Source organism: Sardina pilchardus, chromosome 11 (genome assembly GCF_963854185.1).
Source record: "Sardina pilchardus chromosome 11, fSarPil1.1, whole genome shotgun sequence".
In the NCBI taxonomy this organism is placed as follows: Eukaryota; Metazoa; Chordata; class Actinopteri; order Clupeiformes; family Clupeidae; genus Sardina; species Sardina pilchardus.
This window is the reverse complement of record NC_085004.1, coordinates 14,626,718-14,637,545: the sequence shown is the minus strand read 5'-3', so window position 1 is coordinate 14,637,545 and position 10,828 is coordinate 14,626,718.

The window sequence follows — 10,828 nt, the reverse complement described above, 5'->3', positions numbered from 1 at the left end:
TTGCAGACATATGGCACTTCCAAACCAATTGACAAGGGCTCTTTGATCCATATCCAACCCTTCTTTCGTCAATTCAAAGCCATCTTTTATTCCTGTCAGTTTGGATCAGACCAGGGTCACAACCCAGTAGTGACGAAACAGTTGAGGAGCTCTTTTCCAAAATGCTATATCCACCATTTTAATGCATTGTCATAAATCAGTTTTTAAAATGTTGTTTTCCCAACTAATTTCAGTGGAACTGTAATTGGGTTATTGTTACTTGATTTATCTTTACTTAATCAAAACAACACAACAGCACCTTTATTGCTATAACCTGAAACGCACAATTACATAACATGACTTATTAATGTTGGATTTATAGCATTTTGGAAAAGAGCTCTGTAATTATGAATGCCATAGTAGAACAATGGCTTGTTAGAGTCATTAGCAATCTGGATCATACCATTCACACTGAAATGAACCCTTGTCTAACCCACGTTGAGAATTGAAGCCTTGTTGAAGCCTTGGTCTAAAAGGGATTCTAGTTTCCCAGGGTTTGTGAATGATCCTCTCCAGGCAGATGTGAGTGATATTTACAACTTCACTAAGTAGGCCAATTTGCTTGACCCAGACTCAGGGATCCAGAAGGAACTGGGGCTTAGATTTGGGGCAAAAAGCTCAGCTGCTTACCAAGAACATGGGCTCCAGCGAGCGTTCTGATCTGTGAACGCAGTCACACACTCCCTCAAACCCAACAGCACATCCCTAGTCCTCATTATGTCACCAAGTGAAGTTTGGCAGACTTTGATAGACCTTGGGGAAAATGTTGCTCCTTCATAACCTTGCCATCCATCTAATTGGACTTTGCTGGTGTTCAGTAGGCTCTCCTGAACTGTGTGAGAGAGCGACAGAGCTAATAAGAGCACTCACTTTTTTTAAGCATTGCGAGTGCACGCCACACACACACAGCGTTATTACTGAGCAGCTGGGGAACGCAGACATGAACAATTCAGCAATCTGCTGCGTCGCTGGGCTGGCTGACAATTCTGAACTAATAATAGAGGAGAAACAGATAGAGAGATGTTTGTGCTCTCTTCATAGTGCCTGCTTTCTGCAGGTAACAGATATGTCAGCACTGACAAAGCAGGCACATTGCTGCATCTTCTCCTGTGGAAGATGTGGAGAACGTCTGTGTTGTGGTGGGTAGCGTGACAAAGGATGTTTGGTGCGTGAGCTGAAAAGCAGAAAATATTATGAGGGAATTATTAGAGGCAGGTTAAGGGCACTGAATGCCGCTAGGCAAAACCTAAAGCAATTATTTACAATCGTACCACATAAACAGTCTAAATAAAACAAAGCTAGTGTGTTGTGCATGCTGCCTGCTTCACGGTGGAGGATAGTCCATAGACTTATCCTGTCAAATCCAGGTTGGTCTCTCCCATCATCTTGTGTGTTAAATCACAGGATGTGATCTTTGAGTATAAACTACCATGGTAATTGTGAAGGAGACACAATCGTGTTATGATGCTAGAGCTCTTGGACTGGACAATGTGTATTTATTTGTTTACTCATCTATTCATCTGTGTGTTTATTTGTCAAGGCTCCTTTACTTTCAGGACATGTACAGTACAGTACAGTACAGCAGAGAGCTGAGAATGTTTCCACAAACGACTAAACATTAAGAGACGATGCAGTCTTATACCGTGTCTCTCAGCTTTCATGCGTATCCCCTGACACGATCAATAAGACTACTTTGTAAACCCCTCTGCAAAATGCTACTGTACACATGACAGCCAATCCTCTTGTAGGACAGCAGCCGAGTGGCCTGATTGTGCGTATGGATCAACCCTATGAATATTAATGATATCCCTGAAGTAAGTAATCTAATTAGGACTCCTCAGCTAAGGCTCGGCACAAAGACATTAACCACTTATGGCAGGTAAATTAAAGACGTTTTTATCGCTAATTATGTTGCCGCTCTTCGACTGCACAGTTAGAATAAGCATCTAAGGATCCTCAGTCTGAAAGTCTTTCTCTCTCTCTTGCTCTCTCTCTCCCTGTCTCCCTCTCTCTCTCTCTCTTGCTCTCTCTCCCTCTCTCTCTCCCTTTCTCTGTTCACTGCTCTGCTCTCTCTGCTTCCCTGCGGTCACATTATTTCATGAAAAGACACCAGAATCTTTCCTATGCTGTGTGCAGGGATGTCTGTGTGTAGTGATGTGTAGGGATGTCTGTTCGTGGAGCTCAGCTCAGTCGCCGAAGAGATTCTCTTAATTAAAGAGTTTGCTTTTTAAAGATTTCTTGACAATCTGACCCTCGTCTCCAACTTCCCGACAGACTATTCTTTCAGAGGCATTCAAAGACACTCCTCTCCTCTCCTTTAATTATACCTCTCTCTTGTTGAATTTATCTGATCAATGTGATATGAATGTTTTTTCTTTATTAAAATAAGGGTTTTGTTTTGACCTGAGTTTTCCTCTGTTCCATATACTGTGATTGCAGATATGGCTGATGCACTCTCATTTGTACTTGTTGGTCATTGACAGGCACGTTGGACTGGAATATTTCCTCTTAGTTTGACATTGACAGCAGTACAAGAATTGGAGTCCCGTTGCTCCTAACTATCCCACATCCACTGCTCGTGAAGGGATTATATGGAGCTATATACGTATGCTACTGGTTAGGCTTGGCGTCACCAAGGGGCTAATTACCACTGCACTGCCATGTTATGAGCAGAAAATGGAGGCTGCTAGCTGCTAGTTTCAGCCTTTATATGGAGATGCATTTTCTTCTCCACATAAACTACTTTAAAGAGCTATCTAATTTTCTGCTCCTCAAAATCATATTATGATGATGCAAGAGATGTCAAATGGCTTCTCAGGCGGACTGTGTACTGTGTAATTTTGCATATTTTCATATTCAGTCAGTGGGGACAGAAAGAGGAACTGCTGGTTTATTTCCACAAGCAGAGTTAATAAAAATGCTATGGTCCATTTGTGAATGTTGCACTTTTAAACTGTAAAATTGTAGCTGGTAGTACCCAGTGTGCTGTAAGAATATCTTTGTGCCTGTGTACCTATACACGGCTACCTGAAAAATCCCTTGAGAGTAAAATATCTCCTCTGTGTCAGTAAACTGTCTCTCTTTGTCCTGGTAATAATGACAATACATGACATCTGAGGCAGCTATTTTGTCATTTGTCTGATCAGACTAGCATTTCAGCAAGAGTTATTAAGTTAGCATGGGATAGTGATTGTTTCTGAATAATTTGGTATAATTCAGCATCATATTTCTCTGGAATCCCACACACTTTCCTCCGCTCCGTTACATGAAGACTGATGAAGCTCAGTGATATGCAGACCTCACAGCAAATAGTAATATCTCATAGTTTACCGTTGGTGCTCTCCCTCTCCCCAAGTGACTTATAAACTCTGGATGGGGAGAAGCAAGAGTGCATTTAATTGGGGAAGAAAGCAATGAATGTTTTCTTCTGGTCTCAGCGCTGGTTTTATCATCCAGAATGTGTGACTGCTCCCCAGGTGCCTTTCCTGTGAAGAGAAATTCAAAGGCCTCACCAAGAGACTGCATTGAACAGTGAGCGTTTGAACTGTTATGGTAGACTCTGGTGGCACACACTACAGTATTTCGGTATGAGTATATGACCTTGCCTCTGTACCCTTGTGTTGAAGATGATTGAAGTGGATCTGTTCTATCAGAAATGCATCCAACCAAACCTCAAAATCCACAAAAACAACAGAGTATGTCGAGAGGACAATGTTCCTTTGGCTCTTGCATGGACAATGCCTCCATTACCATCTCAAAAACCTCTTTTTATAGTTTGACATAAAAATATGTATTCATCAATATGTATGAATGTGTATTTTGTTTACTTAAACTCCCACAAGTAATCTAGATAGGTTTATATATATATATATATGTATATATATATATATATATATATATATATATATACAGTATATACCGGTATATAAGTTGGACCAAATCTGAATCTGTCGTCTCTCCCCCATTTCAGCAGCCCCTTGCCTGTGTTACTTTGGCCAGTGATTTCTGCTTAAGCTTTCATCGTCAAACAGCGGAGGATGTCTGTAGTTTGTGCCTGTCGGGGCCGCTGCTGAGTGGTAACCGGGGTGCCGCCGCCACATTCTTCCCTTCAGAGCTGCCAAAGTCAGCCGTTTCAAGTCCGTCCTCCTGTTTTATTTGTTTTGCGCTATTCCTCGGTGTAATCCCAGGTCCTCTGCATAACAATGGCTGACTGTGTTCTCAGCTCAAGCTCCTTGCACTTCGCTTGTGTTTGACGAAACACCTTACATGTGTAGGACCTGTAGTGTACCCTGGTCTACACTACACAGCAAAACAGACGTTTTCTGATCTTTTTTCTGTTGTTTATTAGTATTACTATTACTATTAGTAGTAGTAGTAGTATTATTATTAGTATTAGTATTACAGTATTATGTCTATGCAAATTAGCTTGCAGTTAGGATGTGTAGCTTATGTACTTATCAGTGTTTTTGTTTCAGCTCCGGCTGATTTTGTACTCAGCTCAATTGTTTTAATTGTTTAATGTGGAATTATTCTTGTGTCTCACTGTCTCCTTATCAGCCTTGCCACAATGATATGCAGCGTTGCCTCTAGAATTAAATAACGGGCTAATATCGCCCCGGGCAACGTTATTAGCAACGCTATACTGCCACCAGCATCATCCTCACACTTCCACCAAGCTCTCCTATCCCCAGCTGCACTTTAATTGTGGCCAATAAACCCCACATGCTGGTGGAAGGAATTAAAAGAAACTATTGACATTTGTATTCTCCCGGATTACTCAATGACGCACTAAATCTCTTTCGGTTGTGTCTGAAAGTGCCGGGGCCCTCACCATGCTGGGCAATTTACCGCGCGGTCTGTTCGGCGCTCTGGCATTAGCCAGTGCATACGTTCCACTCCTTTGCCTTTTATGTTCCTACCAAGCCTCTCGTTCATTTAATCCTCATCTCCAGCAGCAGCCCTGTAAAAGGTAATATTTCATTTAAATGCAACACCCAGCGTTATTCCTCTCTCCCTTCTTTCTCTCTCTCTCTCTCTCTCTCTCTCTCTGTCTCTCTCTCTCTCGCTGGTTGTGTTCAAGCTTGCCCTGACAGATGAGACAGTTGTGGGAGCCATCTTTATTCATGCATTCCTGGCTATAGCTGCCTGTTCTCTGCTGTGCTGTGCTGAGGTCTATTTTTTTTCTCCCTCAGACATCCGCCCAAGTGTCTCAGTGTGTGACAGTGCCATATGTAACTCAGCGCGTCTGTGCCTACTCAGGATTTACTGTGCTTACAATACAGCCTGGCATGGGCCACAGCTCACACACACACACACACACACACACACACACACACACACACACACACACACACATACACACACGCACGCTCACAGCTCTGATGGCGACGGATCGAACTCCGAGTGCACTGACCTTTGTGGCCCCATTAAAGCTTTCTGCGGCGTGCCCAGTGCAACGTGGCACACAAATCAAACGAAGGGTCAATCGCATCAATATCACGAAATACCAAATGTCACATGAAAAACCCTTCGCCATGCCTGCCCTCACTCTGCCATTTCTCTTCAATATACTGATATCGCCGTTAAAAAATGGTTAAGGAGCAAAGCACACAACATCAAGGAAGTGAGTTATTAAGTCGTTAAAAAGAATTCGCCTGGTGGAAGGAAAAGTAATTTAACAAAAAAGACCTGTCTGGTGTAGGCTTGTGGAGTAGACTAGACTGTAGGAGTCTGTTGTGATTCGTTGAGGTGGTACATTAGATAGAGACAGAGTGTGATGTTAGAGGCAGGAGAAAAAGTGGATTTATAATGGATTAGTGTGATCATGGCATCATCTTGCTAACTTAAGTTTTTGAAAATGACGCATCACAATGTTAACGCCAGAGGTTAACTGCCTTTATTGCAGTATGACTCTTCAGTTCAATAAGAATTTGACAGGCTGAAATATGTCTGTTCAGCTCATGTTTGTTGATTCTATGTTAGAGATAGTTGTTTGTCCGGGGGTTTATTTATGAGAACATCCTGCTGTGAGAATCTTCATTTCATCGACAGTCTCTCAAAACACAGACAGCTCAGTCAACAATGTTTCATAAATCTCAGTCTCGCTCTCCCCACAAAAACACCCACAGTATACTTTCTGAAGTCCTCTCCTCTGAAAGAGAAAAAAACAAAAATAACGTCATCACACAGGTCTGTGTTGGCCCACTTCAAACAGGTGGGAAGGGATGACTAATTCCCTGTGCACCCACCTCACTGCATTGGTATCATAAACAAATGTCAAGGGGTCAGGCCACATAGGGAGGAAGTCTGGTACCGCCTGTAGAAATGGCTCTGCCCGGAATAGCTATGTGCATCGGACATAAATTATTCAGCCACTATCTCCCAGCAATCAGGACTTTTGTCCATCTCAAAGGACACCACCACCACCGTAAATGTGTATACATGTAGGAACATGACTGTTCTTTAAAGGCGTTTTGCGCCGTGTTTCCAATATGCTCTTTTATTAATTGTTTGTGGGGCGTTGGGAGGCAACAGCATGGTCAGGCTGGTGTCTGCAGCTAATTGAAACAAATGGGACCAATTTAAAATACCCAATACCCCCCCCCCCTCAACCCCCCCATTCCCGATCCGCTCGCATCTGATGGAGAGGAATGTAATGGAGTGAAGGGTGAGGTTGGGGAAATGAACAGCCAGCAGATTGGACAGTTGTTAAGCCACAGATTGGAAATCGCTGCAAACGCAATAAATCATACCCAGTCGTTTTATTTCACACACTGGCTGCTTTTTGCGCGCCACCGCTGCTTTTCATTGCTCTCTCCGGCGACCTTGGCTCTGAACTCAGTTAGTGCACATTGTGTTCTGTGGTCCTCCCTTCTCTCGCCCCATGACTTCGCCCTTTGCTGTGACCTTATGAGCGTCATAAACAGATAAGGAAGCGCTCAAATAAAGTCAGAAGGTCAGCGAATACTTCCGAGGATATGCCTAGCCAATGTGACGTACTGTAGGCAATACAGTAACCTACAGCTACCAGTTCCTACTAGAGTAGGGACATCCCTCTCCATCTTCAAAAAAGTCTGAAAACCCAGCTCTTCAGAGAACATCCCCTCTCATAGCACTACTTACAACTAGTCTTGCTTACCATATGGACAATTGCGCTCATTGATGCACTACACTCTTTGATGCACTTATTGTGGTTGTTGCTTATACTGTTGCAAAATCTGTTGCTTACAGTTTTTCTCGATTGTTAACACACATTTTCTGAAAACATGCCTCATATTCTCAGAACTCTACACACAAATCCAAAACAACACACACAATGGGCAAAACTCCACAATTCTCCTGCAAAATGACACTTTACCTTCAAAACAATATAATTTCTCCTCAAAATGCTCTTTTGTTCTCAAGAGACACACACAAACCATCATATATCAAGACATTTACAAGGACCAGTTGAACACTGATGTGCTCAGTGTAAAACACTGCGATGAATTGAAAACACTTCTTCTCCATTCATTATAATGACTTGGGCCCTTTTTTGTTCAGTGTTACACTACAAACAGTACTACAAACAGTAGATAAGCTGATACAGTAAGTTGATATGCTTACCCTATCAATATTTTGAAATATCTCATTGTTTTCTATTATTTTTCTTTGTATTTCCCGTAATGTTATGCCGTTTTTTCTAGGACAATGCTCATGATTTCAGTTTCCTGTTCAGGAGACAGAAGCCCTTGTGTTGGTAATCTTTCGGCTGCCAAACAAATAGTAAAATACTGTAAACTGTGTAGGAATACAAAGTAGGATTACTTTCCCCAAATATTTGAAACATACTTTATTTTTACAGTCCTACAGAACAGCCCACAGGCAATACTGTACTACTGTGCTCATTGAGCTGTATTGTACTGTCCAGTACTGTACTGTATTGATACGTAGCACTGCAATGTTCTAGTGGCTCGGATCTCATCAGAGATTACGGTCCTTGGCCTCCCCATCCTCCTCCTCTTACAGTACTCTCACTCCTCTGGCTCTGCCCCTGCCTGTACTACTGTAATACTAAAGCTCTGATTGCTAATTGTAAGACTGTGTGACAGGAGTTTGCCCATCTGATGAGTCAGTGTGCATGGTAGGGCAGTTAGCTTTAGAATTTGAATGGCAGTGTGTTCTTTGTGAAAACAAGAGATTTTCTTCATGACAATTGTGTCTAATGCACAGAATTGTGTGTAGTGTTTTGAAAACAGTGTGTTATAGAATTGCAATTTGAGTGTAAAGCCAAAATTGTGCTTATAGTTCAGCAGAATCGGTTCAGGAGGTTGGTGCATGAGCTACATATTATGGGAATTGTGTCTCAAGTACCAGAAATTGTGTGTAAACAATTGAGAAAAACTGTAAAATGTCCATGTTGTAAGTGGCTTTGGTTAAAAGGCGTCAACCAAATGAAATGTAATGTAATGTAAATGTACAGGATGCAGCTCTTTATGCTGATCTACTTTATGCTGAGCTCTTTCTGATCTCCTGCAAACAACTTAAGCATCTTGCACCTGCTATTTGTAATATCACAACGGAACCTAGCAGAGTCAATGTTGTGATAGTCCCTCCATTTTACAGCAGCATTGCAGCGTTTGGATTCAGTATTTCTCTGAGGTCTACACGAGGGCTGTCTCCAGATGTGCGGCGGGTGCCTGAGCTTCTCCATCAGTCCTCTGTACTGCCTCTAAGCGTGTGACGGATAGACCTGTCAAGACACAGCCCTGGCTCCCTCTCCTCTGCATTCTTTTTAGGTAGCAGTGTTTTTGAAAATGTCTTCAGCCATGCATTAAATAGAGCAGGGAGCGACAACAGCTGCTGACAACAGCAGAAAGACACAAATAAACCTCATAATATTTTGTTTCTTTTTTGGGGGAGCAGGCTTTGGGGAACTGTGATCATAACGTTTGTGTTTGCGAGTGTGACGTTTTCACAGCAAATGCCACTGGTGTTTAAATGCAACTAACTGAATTCTGAATTTGAAACATCCATATGAATATGATGTAGAATAAATAAATCTTCTTCAAACACAAAACAGCTCTAACCAAGTAATAAATGGGCTTCAAATGAAACCCATGATAAAATGAATAATACATTGATTGTTTTCAATAGATGGATGGATTATCCATATTTAGTCAACAACCCATTGATTTCGTATAACTCTGCGACAACAGAAGATTCCCTTGAGGGATGAGTAATTTGTTTAAATGGAATAATCCTATTTGTGTGTCTCATGCAAACAGGGTTTAATATGCAGTGGAATATTTGCATCACATTTGTTGTGAAAGCAGAGCGGTGTGCGTCTCTCATTGTTTTTGTCCCTATCGATTTGAGGGCAGTGGTAATGTAATGTTATTACCAGTGTAACTCATCTGTGTAATTCCTGAGTGGGATTGGGCTTGCGCATGCAGGCCCGGGAGCTCTGAGAGGTAGGCTACACCGTGATAAGGCCAAAGAATCAGATGCCACAGAAGGGACTGGATTCATTTGCAGTAAATTACATCTCATTTTCAGCTGTGATGATATTGCCTCGTGTCTGAATGGATTAAACTGTTCGGTTGCGGTTTGCTAAATTACCATTTCTCTGGCGGAATTCTCAGCTACCTTGAAATATGGAATTACGGTCAATTGGAGACACCGCCTCTTGAGTAGAAAGCACTTCCTCCATTTTAGTCATGCTTCACTCCAAGAGCCTAATTGTCCATTTTGGACATTGTTGGGGTTCATTAAGACCTTCATAGAAAGCAATTATATGAGGCAGGTATAGCACATAAATGAGGCTGTGTCTTCATCTCACAACTGTTTCTCAATCTTTCCTAAAAATACAAATTGACAATCCTCTAATGGGGTGTGTATTGTTGGGATGATGGTTCCGCCTTGTCCACGATTTATTCTGTGTCTTCTCCCACAGTCCATTAATGTTGGCCAATAAATAATGTGCCCTGTATAGCCATTAAACACTCGTTTGCCTTTAATTGCCTCGTAATCACTTTTTTTTGGACTTGAAAAACGTCAAACTTTTCAGAGTCCTCTTTAAATTGTTGTGCGGAAGCAGGGCAGCTGTCCAAGGCGAGTTTTTCGAAGAAGCTGCTTTTTTTGCGGAGAGTTGCCAGCTGACCGGTGGCACCCAGCAGAGGGCAAGAACAGATGGAGCCTCCGCAGCACAAACACTGCTTGTTGTCATCTGGACAAACACAATTAACTGCAGTCATCTCCGGCCAGAATGATGAAAAACCAGAAGAAGGGTCCAGTTACCTCTGCTGCTATATATGGATGGCAAAGGGCCACAGACCGCGGCATATAGTTTGGGTTTCAGCAACCTAGTTTGCACTGCTGTTGGTTGTATGATTTGGTCAAAAAATGCTGCATTTACTGCCTGAAATCACCCAGAAGTAACTGCCTGCTGCTGTACATGTACGGATAGCAAAGGGCCACAGACCACGGCATGCAGTTTGGGTTTCAGCAACCTAGTTTGCACTGCTGTTGGTTGTATGATTTGGTCAAAAAATGCTGCATTTACTTTGCCTGAAATAAGACCATCATTTTGGGTTTTCGTGTGCAGTGAAACAACAGCATCATTTTTATTCCAAGCACCACCCCCCAAGTCCTGTATGGACCCTACATATGGCGAATAAGCCAAATGATCCAAAATAAAAAAAATATTGCATCTTAACGGCTCTGTTATGACCATGGCAATATCTCCACCAACCCCAAACCTGAGGACTATTTGAGTGTTATCGATTGCCTTTTTGCCTCCATGAAGACA